At 46.6% G+C, this 13,955-nt stretch overlaps 1 protein-coding gene across 1 annotated transcript in view; it reads right to left on the bottom strand.

The window, feature by feature from the left end:
- DLG5 (discs large MAGUK scaffold protein 5) overlaps positions 1 to 13,955 on the bottom strand; it is a 125,850-nt gene that overhangs the window by 84,513 nt on the left and 27,382 nt on the right. The window lies entirely within an intron of this gene.

Genomic DNA, 13,955 nt, shown 5'->3' with positions numbered 1-13,955 from the left:
GGCATCACCACCCCCCCAAGTCAGTTGGCAAGGCTTCTGGGAGCCAGAGGTGGGGGCTGGCAGGAGTGATTAAAATTGGACAGGGCCCAGCTTTTACAATGTTCCCAGGGCCTTAGACGTCATTCAGAAGGGGGAAAAAGGCCTGAAGACGACATTGTCTTGGTCATGCTTTGTCTTTGTGGCTATTGTGGTCTTTAAAAGCCTGTGTGGTCAAGACTTTCGGGAAAAGGCAAAGGGGTCGCTTTCCTCCAAAGTCACGAGGTGTTCTTTCAAAGCCAGTGCCTCTGAGGGGCGGGTGTCATCTACCTCTGGGGTTTCACAATCGAATCTGGAGGCCAATAGGAGTCCTGTCACACAGGCACACATCTCTGCCCCTCACAGGCCCTCGCTCTCAGCCCTATTGAAGACAGTCTCCCCAGGGGCCCCCTGAAGGCACCTCCATCCCATCTACTCTGAAACCTAAGGCACACGGTCCACCTCTCGGAGAAGCTCAGACCAACGAGCTGCCCCACTGAACTGCCCCCACTCCCTTGCCATCCACCTACCTCACGCCCACGGAACAGCACGCACTGCCACTCAGGACGCTCCCCATCACCTCGTGCACGCCTGTGAGAGGCTGGAAAGGATCCAGGGAAAGCTGGATGATTTGGAAACATTTCCAGCAAAGGAGAGCAGAGCCTGAGCCCAAGTTTTCATGGCATGTGGACAAGAGAGGGTTCTTTACTGCCATAGGAATTACCTCGGGGCCTGGTCGAAGTGCAGGTTCTAAGTGGGCAGATTAGGGTGGGAGTGAAACTCTGCATTTCTAACAAGCCCCCAGGGCACTGGCCCACAGATGGAACGGATGCAGGGTACCAAGGCTGACCTTAGTCAGCAGGGGGAATGCAAACGGAAGCCAAGGCAGAAGCCTGGAAGAGAGGTGGCAAACTCCGGGACAGGCCTGGGCCACACATTGCTGCGTCCTTCCCAAGAGCACTGCAGGCCCTACCAACTGTGTTTACTATGTGACTCAGCCCCACCAGGTCATGGAGATCACTTGAAAAGAACTTCCAGTAAAATCACCTGAGCTATAACCAGCCCGTAGGGCCCAAGAGAGACAGAAATTTGTCCCAAACACAGCCCTCCATTCACCTGCAGCTTATCAAGGTCCCGGTGACTCACACTTTCCCCCTGTGAAACCTGCAACACTGCACTGAGAGACCTGTTCCAAGCCTTGAGCCAGCAGCACACGTCCTCCCCGAGCTTCCGGACAGTAAACAGAGGCTGGCCCGCCAAGCGGACCTGAGACAGCTCTGGTCACAGCTGGGATGTGCACCACCCCTCTCCAAAGCACCTAAGAAGAGAGGGAGAAGGCAAGCTACCACCCCCTCAGGGCTCTGTGAAAGAGTGGGGAGGTGCTGCCTGGTCTCAGGGTGAGGGTCCCCACCAGGCCACCTGCCTCTCCCTGGTATCCTAGCTCACACCTGAGGAATCACAGCCAGCACACAAATGATTCATGCGTTCACCAGGTTCCTGATGAGTGCCTGAGCCCTGCAAGGCACTGGGCCAGTTTTGGAAGAAAGAAGAGAAGATGGGGCTAAGGAGGCTGCTCACCTGCTGGAATCCTCTGCAGAAGTCCTTTCCCCTCTCTGAGCCCAGAGCCCTCATCTGTAAGTCAAGGGAGTGATAACTAGAATACCAATGGGGCGCCAGCCAGCCTTGGTTCAACTACCAGCTCTGCTACTTAGCAGCTCTGTGCCCTCAGGTAAGTCACTCAGCCTCCACCTGCCTCCATATGCTTATCTGTAAAATGGGATAATAAGAATACTTACCTCATAGAAGATCAACTGAGTTAATGGGAAAGGGCTTGTAACAACACCTGCACAGCCAGCACTCTAAGTGTAAGCTGCTGCTATTACGGTCAAACCAGACCCTCCAACCTGTCCTCAATCCCTTGATTACCTAAATTGAACGCTGCACTAGGGTGACAGGGTCGCCCAGTGCACCATGACAAACTGCTGGACTGTATGGACATCACTAACAAAAGTAATAGCAGCTAATAGGCACAGAGCGCCATTAAGTGCCGGGATGCGTAAGCACTCTGTAAGCATTGTCTCAGTTAATCCCCATGTCAACCCTGAAGATGTCATCAGCCCCACTTCACAGAGGAGGAAACTAAGGGTTAGAAAAATTAAGTCACTTGCTTAAGGTCGTGGTAGAGCTACGGAGGGGGCAAACAGGATACAAGCCCTGGCAGTCTGGACCAAAGCCTACACTCCTGATCCCTCTACACAACGGTGTTGACCGGCTCGAAAGGTGGAAGAGCAGGCAGGGGAAACTTCATGGAGGAAGGGGTCTGGACCTAGCCCTGGGGGACAGTGGACTTGGAGAATCACCTTGAGAAGCCAGATCAGCCTGGAGGACAAAAAAGCAAAACCTGTCACCCTGCACAAGCGAGAAGTCTCAGAACTGGGCTTCCCAGCCTGGATTCCCCAGAGTGAGCTTGTCCCCTCCCTGCCCTTCTCCCTGCACCAGGACACTCAACGGGCACTGTGAGCTGAGCTGAGCACAGGGACTATATGTGGGGAAAAAAGAGGGGGCAAGGAGCCACGGCTTCATGGCACCGATATGTGCTGTTGCTTCCTGCCCACCCCGATGCCCATGTCCATGCCGGGTGCAGAGACTAGCCCCATAGAGTGGTCACCCTGACTCGAGAGGACCTGCAGAAGTGCGGGGAGGATGGGTCCCTTTGGCTGTGAAGAAGCCCTCTCACAGAACCAGGATCCAGGGCAGCCACACACCACTGTACAGCCTCAGCCTCCTTCCCTTTAAAAACATGGCCCAAGGCTGTGGACACTGAGACCCAGGCTTGGAGGCTGACAAACCCCAACATATCAGGGAGGTATGGGCGACTGTGGCCCTGGAATGGAGCAGCCACAGAGGCTGTGGCATCCCTCAAGGAAGTCCTGCTTCGTGCACCCTACGTACCTGGCTCAGGGCAGAAAATTCACCTTCTCCCTGAGAGGCACAGGGAGGCTGGTAACATTGGTTACCTTTGAGCCAGACCAAGATTGACCCTCTAGTATGCACAGTCCACCCCCTAAAGTATAAGGTTGTAAGTTAATATTAGTTCTCCCTAACGAAGTATAGTTGCAGTATCTTCCACAAATTTTGGGGGCAAGAATAATGAACTTCCTAAAATATTATAGTAATGATGCTTATTCCCCACTTTTTGTGGTCATTATAAGGACCAGTAGTCCATCCTTTAACATGAATGGGGTTGGTGAATGGGTGTCCATTTCCCAGGCAACTCTGAGGTATGTGAGTAAAACCTGTGTCGGGGTTGAGAAGGACTCAGAAGGGACTTTGTGGGCTGTAAAGAGGGCACTGAATTTTACTGAGTGAGATGGAAAACCCCTAGAAGGTTTTGAGTAGAGTAGAGACATGGTCAGACTTACATTTTAACAGGATCACTGGCTGCTGTATTAAACACTGTCCACAGGCAGAGAAGGGTGGAAGCAGGGAAGCCAGTCAGACAGCAAATGCAACAATCCAGGGAGTTATGCTGGTGGCTAGGAGGAGGGTGGTAAGAGTGCACCTGGGGAGAAGTGGCTGAATTTGGGAAATATTTCAGAGGGAAAGCTGAAAGTAGGTACTGACAGACTAAATGTGGATTAGAAAAGAGATGTTAAGAATGACTCCAAGCTTCTTGGCCTGGAAATGGAAGGATGGAGTTGGTTAGTAGCAGAGATGGGAAAGCCTGTAGGAGGGAGAGTTGCGGGAGGGAGGTGGGAAATCATGAGTTTATGTTGGGCCAAGTTATGCGTATATTTGAGATAAATACAGACACCCAAGGAAAGATGTCATACAAGCAGTTGGATATGTGGTCTTAAGTTCAGGGTGGGGCTGGGGCTACATCTATCAGTTGGGAACTGTCAGCATACACTCAGTATTTAAAGCAATGGAACCTGATGGGATAACCCGAGGAGGGAGTGTGGACAGGGAGGGCAGTGAAGCGGTCTATGGAACAAACCCTGAGCATTTGGGGCTGAGGATGAAAAGAGAAATCAACAAAGACAATAAAGGAGGTGCAGGCAGTAGGTAGAAGGGGAGCCAAGGGGCGGAGTAAAAGAATGAACACAAAGGCGTGGGATAGGGACTTAGAGAGATGGGCTGATATGCCCGGGATGCTTAATGGTGAAAGTAAGATGGACACACAACCCTCTTGACTTCTGACTAAATTGTACCTGCATTTCTCCTACTCCCTGAACTTTCCTGGGTATCAAAGAGGCTCACGGAAATGATTCAGGGAGTGTCGGGGACAGCTATCCACATACAGTAAGTATCTTGCATGTTTTGGCTCAAGGTTTATTGAACGTACTACCACACTCTGACTACTCACAGCAGCTAACATCTATTGAGTACTTGTCACAGGAAAGGTACTATTTAGAAAGATTTTTTTCATTTAACTCTCCTAACAACCCTATGAAAAACACACTATTGACAACTCATTTTCTAGGTGGCAAAATACAAGCTCAGAGAGGCCAAGTAACTTGCCCAAAATCACAAAGCTAGTCAATGGTGGGTCCAGATTTAAACACAACTCTTACCCACTAACTGTATACTACCTCCTTTCTAACAAGATCTAAAAAAATGAAACTCACAAATTCCTTGTCCCAATGAACAGCAGAGGATGTGAGCAGCCATCCCCTCGCTCAACAGCAATGGTTCAGGTGAGAGGCATCTGGGAGTCACAACTGATGGGTCAGTAACTCTGATAAGCAGCCACACCAGGAAGTGGCTTATGGGCCAGTGTTCTGCACTGGGGCCAAGCTTAACTTTTCCAGCAGTTAAAAGGAAGAAAGGGAAGAAAAGTGGGTTCTCATCAACTCTGCTGCACCTCAGCTGCCAGCCTTGTCCTCTGCTCCTAGTTTTGACCCCTCCAACCTTGTCACTCCTCCAGCCATCTGCTAACCCTGGTCCACCCTGGGGAGACCAGTACAACCTCTGGAACAAACTGGATAAATGTTTCCATCCTGGCTTAGAAGGCAGCAGGAAATAGAATGATCAATGGGGTTTGAGGAACCCGATCATGATTCTGATGATCAGACTGAATGCAAAGAACTCGAAAAGATGTCTCTCTCCGACTGGCCCCTTTAATGCCACATCATCCCCCAAAATGGCCATTTTTCATTCATCTCAGAATCAGGGTAAGCTGAGGAGTCAGCCAGAGGAAATGACGGCTCAGGAACAGCCCAAGTCTCATGGCATAAGCTTGAAAATGTACAAGATGACAACATGGGCTGTACAGGTCAGGGACAATTAGTCCACAAAGGCCAAAGAGGGGAACTGCAAAGGAAGGTCTTGTCTTCATCAGCAACAAGCTGTTTCTGCTCCCTCTTCCTCCAGCAGCAGCAACGCCATGCCCCTCATCTGCTTTGTGTGGTGCCTTGAAAAGTACTGATCGCCAAGGCAACTCAGCCTGGGTCTCCAGGGCTCTGAGGTCATGGAGAAGTGCTTGCTTCCCCCTGCCCCTGTCCCCACAATATTGCTGCTGAGTTTGAATACACCAAGAAGACCCCTGACACAGGGGCGGAAGGGACAAAGTGATCTGCACAGGGCACAGGGCCAGGAGCTGGATGAATCTGGGCTCTCCCTGGATTTAGCCAACTGTTAACAGGTGGCCAGGGGCAATTAATTTTTCTGAGCCTCAGTTTCCACATCTGTACACTAGGGCTATAAAAAGTATTTATCTGTAGTCCACAGACTGTTGTGCCAAGCACATAAAATAACAGATGTTGAATGTGCTTTTTACCTGTAAAGTAACTGCTCACAAACATGTTCTAACATGCTCAGGAGACCCAAGTCTCACCGTCCCTGACTCCATTGTTAATCTTTCCTGGTGTCCTTCATTCCTCCACTCTTTACTGCTAGCCTCTTCTCTCCCAGAAATTCTACCTCCTTTTTTTCTATTCTTATTCAAAACACAAACAGAAACAACAAATACAAGGAAATGAATAAAAAAGCAAGGACTTTGTTAAGATTCCCATATTACACAAAGTGATCTACAGACTCAATGCAATCCCTATCAAGATTCCAATGACATATTTTGCAGTAATAGAAAAACCCATCCTAATTTTAATAGGGAAGCCCAAGGAATCTCAAAGAGCCAAAACAATTTGTGTAAGAAGAATTAAAGTCAATTACTCTCAATTTCAAAACTGACTACAAAGCTACAGTAATCAAAACACTATGATATAAAGACAGACATAGCAACCAATGAAACAGAATAAAGAGACCAGAAATAAGTGTTTGCGTAGATGGTCAAATGATTTTTGTAAAGTTCTAAGACCATTCAATGAGGAAAGAAGTCTTTTTAAGAAATGATGCTGGGAAAACTGGATATCTACATGCAAAAGAAGGAATTTGGACACTTAATCGACCGATATGTGTCCAAAATTAACCCAAAGTGAATCAAAGTCTCAAAGATAAGAGCTAAAACTATAAAACTCTCAGAAGAAAATACAGGGCAAAAGCTTCATGCGTTTCACTTAGCAATGATTTCTTGGGTTTGACACCAAAGGCACAGACAACAAAAGAAAAGATACACATATTGGGCTTCATTAAAATTTTTAAATTTGGGCTTCAAAAGACACCATCAACAGTAAGAAGGCAATACACAGAATAGGAAAAAATATTTAAATCACAAATTGATAAGGGGTTAATATCAGAATATAGAAAGAACTCCTAAAACTCAACAATAGAAAAACAAACCTGATTCAAATATAGGCAAATGACTTGAATAAATTATATTTATTTCCCCAGAGAAGATATACAAACAGCCAATAAGCACATGAAAAGATGCTCAACATCACTAGTCATTAGGTAAATGGAAATCAAAACCACAATGAGATACTACCTCACGCTTCTTAGAATGACTATCAAAAAAAAAAAAAAAAGGTGGTGATTATATGAAGAAATTCAAACTCTTGTGCACTATTGGTAAGAATGTAAAACAGAATAGCCACTCTGAAAACTAATGTGATGGTTTCTCAAAAAATTAAAAATAGTATTACCATATAATCCAATAAATCTACTTCTGGGGATTTACCCCCCAAAATTAAAAGTGGTGTCTTAAACAGACATTCCTATAACAATGTTCACAGCAGCATTATTCACAATACCCAAAATGTGTAAGCAACACAAGTTCACACTGACAGATGAATGGATAAGCAAAATGTGGTTTTATACATACAATGGAATACTAGTCAGCCTTAACAATGTAGGAAATTTGGACATATTCTACAACATGGATACATTTTGAACATTATACTAAGTAAAATAAATCAGTCACAAAAAGATACTGTTTGACTCCATTTATATGAAGTACTTGGAGTAGTCAAAATCATAGATACAGAGAGTAGAATGAATGGTGGCTGCCAGAGGCTGGGCGGGGAGAGGGAGATGGGGAGTTATAGTTTAATGGATACAGTTTGTTTCGCAAGATGAAAAGAGTTCTGGAGATGGATAGTGGTGATGGTAGCACATTATGCAAGTATTTAATACCACTGAACTATATATTTAAAAATGGTAAAGATGGTAAATGTTATGTTATGTGTATCTTACCACCAAAAAAAAAAAAAGAAGAAGAAGATTGGCACTCAAAAATCCAACAATGGGGGGGGGGGAGAAGGACTTTAACTCCCACCCTCTCCATTAGAGTTATTATCCAAAATCTCTGGACCTTTCGGGGCACTCCAAACCCCGTCTCACTTCACACAAACCTGTAATGACTTTGGTCCCTAGAAGTAAAAGCTCCAGGTCCTCAGCCCTGGGACTCAGGAAGGCCCAGGGTTTTAAGCACAGGACTAAAGAGAGCAGGGATGAACTTCAGGAAACAGTCACAGCAACTATGAACAGGAAAGATGGAAAGAGGAAAGTCTGCAAGTAAAGAAAACAATTAGGATACTCCTGCAAGAGCTCACCTGAAGCACTGGTTAAGGAGCGAAGGGTGGGAGGGGACTCAAAAGACTGTGCAGAGGTGAGGAGGATGGGATAAGGGGACCACGGGTGGGAGGAGTGGAGGAAGACGCTGGGGGTTTCAGTTAGGGTATCTGGGAAGGTATTACAGCAAACAGAGGAAGAGAACTTAAGAAGACTAGTTGAGAGGGATAATGAGATTAAAACTCAGTTTAAATGAGATAAACCAGACACAAAAGGAAAAAACAACAAAAAACACTCAGGTTGAACTTGCTGAAGAAAATCCCTGTGCACACGGCCTGCTGATGGTCTTGGAGCTAGGGAGAAAGTTTCGGGCTACGCGGTCCACCTGCAAGTCACCCCACACAGTCTGGAGGATGTGAGTGACAAGCCCAGGGCCACTAAATGGTAATCTGAAGCCCTTTGGTAAGAAAAAACTGAGGGAAGGGGGAGGGCCAGAGCTAGGACTTCTGAACAGCACCCATGAAGAAAGTATTGTTCTAGGCATATACATGACAAAATCCTGGGACATGTGACCTGTGAGGACAGAGAAGGAAGAAGAATTTCTGGGAAAGACAAATAATAGACACAGAAAGACCACTCAGGGGGACAGGAGGAATGAGAGAATGAAATCTTCTAGAAGGCAATGGGAATAGAGAGTGGTTGGAAGGCCCGGTCTGCCACACCAAATGCTAGGGTAGGACACAGAATGGAAAGAAACAGTTGATTTGGTCAACATAAAGCAATTGATAAGCTTTGGTTTCTCCATCAGCATTGAACGGCTTGGATTAGACCAGAAAAGGTGAGAGATTCATCATTAAAAGACCACCATACTTCATAACTGACAGAAGTAGTAAGTACAGTGCTAAAAGAATGTGCGCCACACCTGGCTCTTTAAGATGTGGTCCCCTGGATGGATGGATGGATGGATGGATGGATGGATGGATGGATGAGTGGTGACTGCCAAGGGCAGGACGGAGGGGTGCATAACTCCTCGTAGGGGGGTTTCTAAGGGTGGTCCCCCCACAGAAACACTACTTCATGGTGGTGAGTTCTTAGCAAGTTTACCATAATGAATTAATGACTAGAATTAATTCCAAAATCCAATCTGCTTCTCGACATTCTTTACATGATTCCAGGTCTGAAAGGGCCCTCAAGAAAAAAATAAAAGGATGATGATCTCTTCTCTTCCCGTCTATTCTTTTGAGGCCCTGAGAAACAGAGTGTAAAGGGTCTGGTCCTTGCAGGGGTCTGTGGAAAGCCCAGATCAAAGCAGATGATTTTCTCATATAAGATGAGCTACAGGATGCTTTACAGACCTTGCTCTTGCATAAGGCGACACGATCTAGGAGGGTTCACCCCTTATTTACACAGCATTTTGTGTGGCTTTTGAAAAGGTGACCTTCAGAAGTGGGTGGAAAGAGTCCATTCTACATGTGTTTTACAAAGAAGAGAGTTGCATGTCCTCACCTGCAGAAATCCTCTTAGGTATCAAATGTTCACCTTCGTCACACCCAGAACAGGTTGAGGAGTTTCTAAACAAGACTCTGGGCTAAAGACCCACTGAACCAATGCACTCAGGCAGTGAATATTCCTTTTGCAGCCGCCCTCACCCCTCACCAAATAAAGGTGAAAGACCTTGAGCATCCTTCTTGCTAAAACAGGTAACGAAGTTTTCTATGATGCTCCACTTCCACACCTAGTATTTCAGCAAATCCACTGCTCACATTTATCTTTAGCTGAGTGCATAAACAATTATATGACAATGCTCAGAAAACAAGCTCATTGGTCATTCCTTCCTCTAATGCAGAGAAAAGAGCTCCCCCGCCATAGGCAAAATCTGGTCAATATAATGTCTTCGAATTGCCCCAAGTCAACTCCAAGAAATAGGGGAAGAAATAAGCGAAGTATTTTAAATGTACAAAGGGGAGTAGGTATCTTTCACCCAGAGGCAGCCCTGAGGAGAGAGAGTTGATCTTAAGTAACAGGAGAAAAATATTTTATTATTTTGTGCAAGGATAAAATACCAAAATTCACATCCACAACCACAGAGTGGAGCAAATGAAATCACTCCAGACCCCAAAAGGTCCCAGTTTCCTCCTAATTCCTGGTCCTCTTGCCATCTGCAGGAGTCCTACAGCAAATATGCTCCATCTCCTCCCAGTGGATGGGAAACCCCAAGCCTGCACCATTGTGCTGGCTATCCCCACACCCAACTTAGTTAAAGCCTGAAGAGTAGATGTTGGCTCCATGTTTTCCAGTTACACTTCAGCTTCCTCCAAGATTAAGGGGACGCCTATACAGCCCAGCCCTGACATTCTGCAGGTGTCTAGGGGAGGCACAACTGAGCAAGCCACACCACGAGCTGGAGAGAGTACGAAAGGCACCCCTCACCACTACAGAACCATGCATACTAGAAATAATTTCTGTGAAGCGCTGAATTGTGTCCCCTCCAAAATTCCTATGTTGAAGTCCTAACTCCCAGTACTTCAGCATGTGATTATTTTGGAGAGAGGGTCTTAAAAGAGTTGATTAAGTTAATACGAGGTCAGTAGGGTTGGCCGTGATCCTTACGAGAAGAGGAAATTCAGACATATAAAAATGTGTGGACGCAGAGGAAAGACCATGTGAGGACACAGAGAAACGACAACCATCTACAAGTGAAGGAGGGAGGCCTCTGAAGAAACCCCCCCTGATGACATCTTGACCTCTGACTTTTAGCCGCCAGGACTGAGAGACAGTAAATGGCTGCTGTCTGAGAGCCCCCACCTCCACCCTGTACCCCCACCCAGTGCGCGGTACTTTGTTGCAGCATCCTTATCACTCTAATACAGTTGCTAGAGAGCTAGGCTCTATGCAGCCCTTGAAAAATCATCAAATGAACATATTATCTTACTTAAAACTCTCAACCTTCAGGAAAGAGGTACTGCTATTAGACCCAATTTACAATGATCCTGAAGTTCAGACAGGTTAAGGAACTTGCCCTACATCAATCAGCGAGACTTGAAATCAGATGTACCCTGCACCTTTAACTACTTCTGAGCTGCCTTGAAGCCAAACCTTGCCCATCCCTTACCCCCTCAGCAGCCACAGTGTGAGCCCCAGGATGGCCCCGCCTCCCCATGACCACTGTGCCTTCTTCCCTAGCCTCAGGCCCCTGGCAGATACTTAAGAGAACTCAGGATTTCTATCATGTATAGTTCTGTAATCTTTTCCTTTCTTTTTTTTTTTTAAATGAATACTACTTTGATAATTATGAAAAAGAATTATTCTTAAGAAAAGTTAACACGGTTAAAGAATTCTATCAAATCTTCAGCCTGTGTGCAAATAAATAAGCGATTGAGGGAATGTATTTGGAAAGACTATTAAGATTTAAAAAAAAAAAATACAAGCAGCTCTTAAGAGGGGCTCATCACCTGTTATGAGATAAGAGACTTATGGGGACAGAAATAAGGCCGTGGTGGCCAACGATCCCAGTCAGGCTATCTCCAGAAAATATATAATTTTTAAAAGCACATTCCATTTCATCACATTTCAGAAAATCCAAGAGGAGACCTTGGGAGACAGATGAGCAGACTCTGAAGTGACATGCAGCAGGCACGTTTGCAGCGGCAGGGGAGAGAGTCACTCATGGCTACTCAGTGATTTTCATCTGAAAATTCAGATCTCTATTGACAGACAGACTCAGACACAGAGCTACCATGAGCCTGCAGCCCAACAAAGCACCAATTTTCATATTTCCTAGGCCCTGCTGGGCCCCCAACTTCCTTGTTTAAATGGAAACTGTCAGACAGGATTTTGTGCAAACATGCGCTTTCCTTGGGGGCAAACATTCTGAGTCTACAACTTGTTCTTTCATTTTGAGCTTTTAGTCCACAGCCACTACATCAAAGATGAGAGACGTGGGTGGGGAGGGCCATAGGGAGCACCAGAGAACAGAGCAAATACAAAGGTTAGGGACTGAATACCTAGGAGGCAAAATGCAGCAGGAGCCTCTCTATTGCACCCTGCAGGGCCAATCTCAGAGAAATGACCTCAAAAGGGCCCACGTAGGAAGAGATTGCTCCCACCTTCTGCAGCTCCTGCACAGACGCCGCCGCAGGCTGAGTTAGCACACCTTCCCTCCAGATGACCTGCAAGGTCCTGGAGAAGGAAATGGTATGAAAGAATATGCGTGCCCCCAGATCCATCTCTCGCAGCAGTTCTACCCATGCCTGAACCACCATACTTAGTATAAACCCACAGCAAATGTGGGAGGTCAAAAAGAACCAAGAGTTGCCAAAAACTGTTGCAGGGGGGTAGGGGGTACAAGCAACAAAACTATGATAACAGAGGAAAGAATTCCCGTATGAAAGGATTAGATGAGAGGGCTAAAAGTACTACTAATATTCACCAGGCAAAGCTGTTAAACATAGTTCTAGTTAATGATACCAATTTTTCTTCAATCATTTTAAAGGGCCAGTCACTTTTTCAAGATCATTCACTGGAGCCTCTTAAAATGGTCTCAAATACCCCTTTACACCATTAAAGTGTGTCAAGCAAATAAAAATCTGAGTCAAAGACACTTAGGACCATCTCAGCCCCTGCTACTAAGTTACCTTCTTAAGTTTCATGTGTTAAACTTAATTAAACCAAGTCACCTAATATTTACCCAGTTCCTTTAAGTTGTGTGGTCTTTTATGACGTACATTTGGGGTTTGTGTTTTGGGGGAGTGCTGCAAAGATTCCCTCAAGATATCTAAGGAAGAATTGCCAAAACAGAAACATTCACATCTCCTGAAGTGTCACTGTCCCTTAGTTTTGCATCTCAGGGAGACGTGGTAAAACACCGGCCCTGCAGAAGTGCCACAGTCCACTGGAACCTCCCAGGCCTAGGCCAAGCAGGGCACCAGCGAAGCTTCTTGACACAGGCACTGTAAAAACAGTAGGAAACACTGTCTTATATAGCAACCAAAAGGGGAGCGGTGCAGTCCCTGCAACTCTGTGCCCCACAGCACCACAAAAAGTGGGGGCTGCTGTGGGCCTCCCAGCTTCAGCTCCCTGGGCTCTGTCCAGCCTGGAGGCCCTGTCTGTGCAGCCACCTCGCCCATGCTGACGGCCACTCTGTCCTCCGGCTCACCACAAAGGCCACTTGTTTCCCATGAGTGCCCAGAACAGTGGCTCAACCAGTTAGCCCAGTTGGGGGACTGTGGTCCCGGTGGATGGCCAGTGACAAGGGCTATCTGTGACCTCAGCAGACAATTAGCAAAGCAGTGTCGAGTTACTAAGCTCCGCAGGTCACCTGCCAGGCTGGGAGACTGTGTAGGATTCACCTTTCAGACCCAGAAAGGGGTCAGGCAGGGCCATTTGCTGGCTATTTCAACCCTTTACACTAAGTATTGTATCCTCTGACACTTGGGGACAGGAGAAGAAAGGCAGTCCACGTGAATGAGTCTGGAACTTGTCACATGAGTAACCTGGCCAGGTCTTGGGGTACAGAGTATGGGAACTAATCCTCCGAGGAAGGAATGTGTGGGGACATGGCTCCGTGGACATATGATGGGGAGGGGCACTACTGGCGGGGGTGGGCCAAAGGTAAGGACCATCTTCAAAGCACAGAAATATCTAAAACCCAAGGACATCCGCTGAGACATGCATGCAGTCAGTTCCATCTCTCCCAGCTGTTCTAACCATGCCTGAAGCACCACATCCAGCATAAAACCACAACAAATGTGGGAGTTAAAGAACCAAGAGTTGCAAAAAGGAAAAAATAAAAGGTCTGGAGAACAGACTCCTGCCTTTACATGCCCAAAGGGTGATGGTGGGAAAGAGGGGAAAGGTAGAAATAGATTAAGGTAAAAAAAAAAAAAACACCAAGAGCTAACAACTGGCAGGGTTTACTGGTGAGAAAGGCAAGGCGGGTGCCCCACCACGGCTGTCTCTGCGCTGCAGCAGGACGGCCACCCCCAGGCCGCAGGACGTCTTCAGCTGTGGGAACTCTTGACTATGCAACCCAC

This window comes from Pteronotus mesoamericanus, unplaced genomic scaffold (genome assembly GCF_021234165.1).
Source record: "Pteronotus mesoamericanus isolate MK-2021 breed Mesoamerican mustached bat unplaced genomic scaffold, CSHL_Meso_final contig_24, whole genome shotgun sequence".
NCBI classification, from domain to species: Eukaryota; Metazoa; Chordata; class Mammalia; order Chiroptera; family Mormoopidae; genus Pteronotus; species Pteronotus mesoamericanus.
Note: the sequence above shows the minus strand (reverse complement) of the source record. Positions and strands in the feature narration are given on the sequence as shown.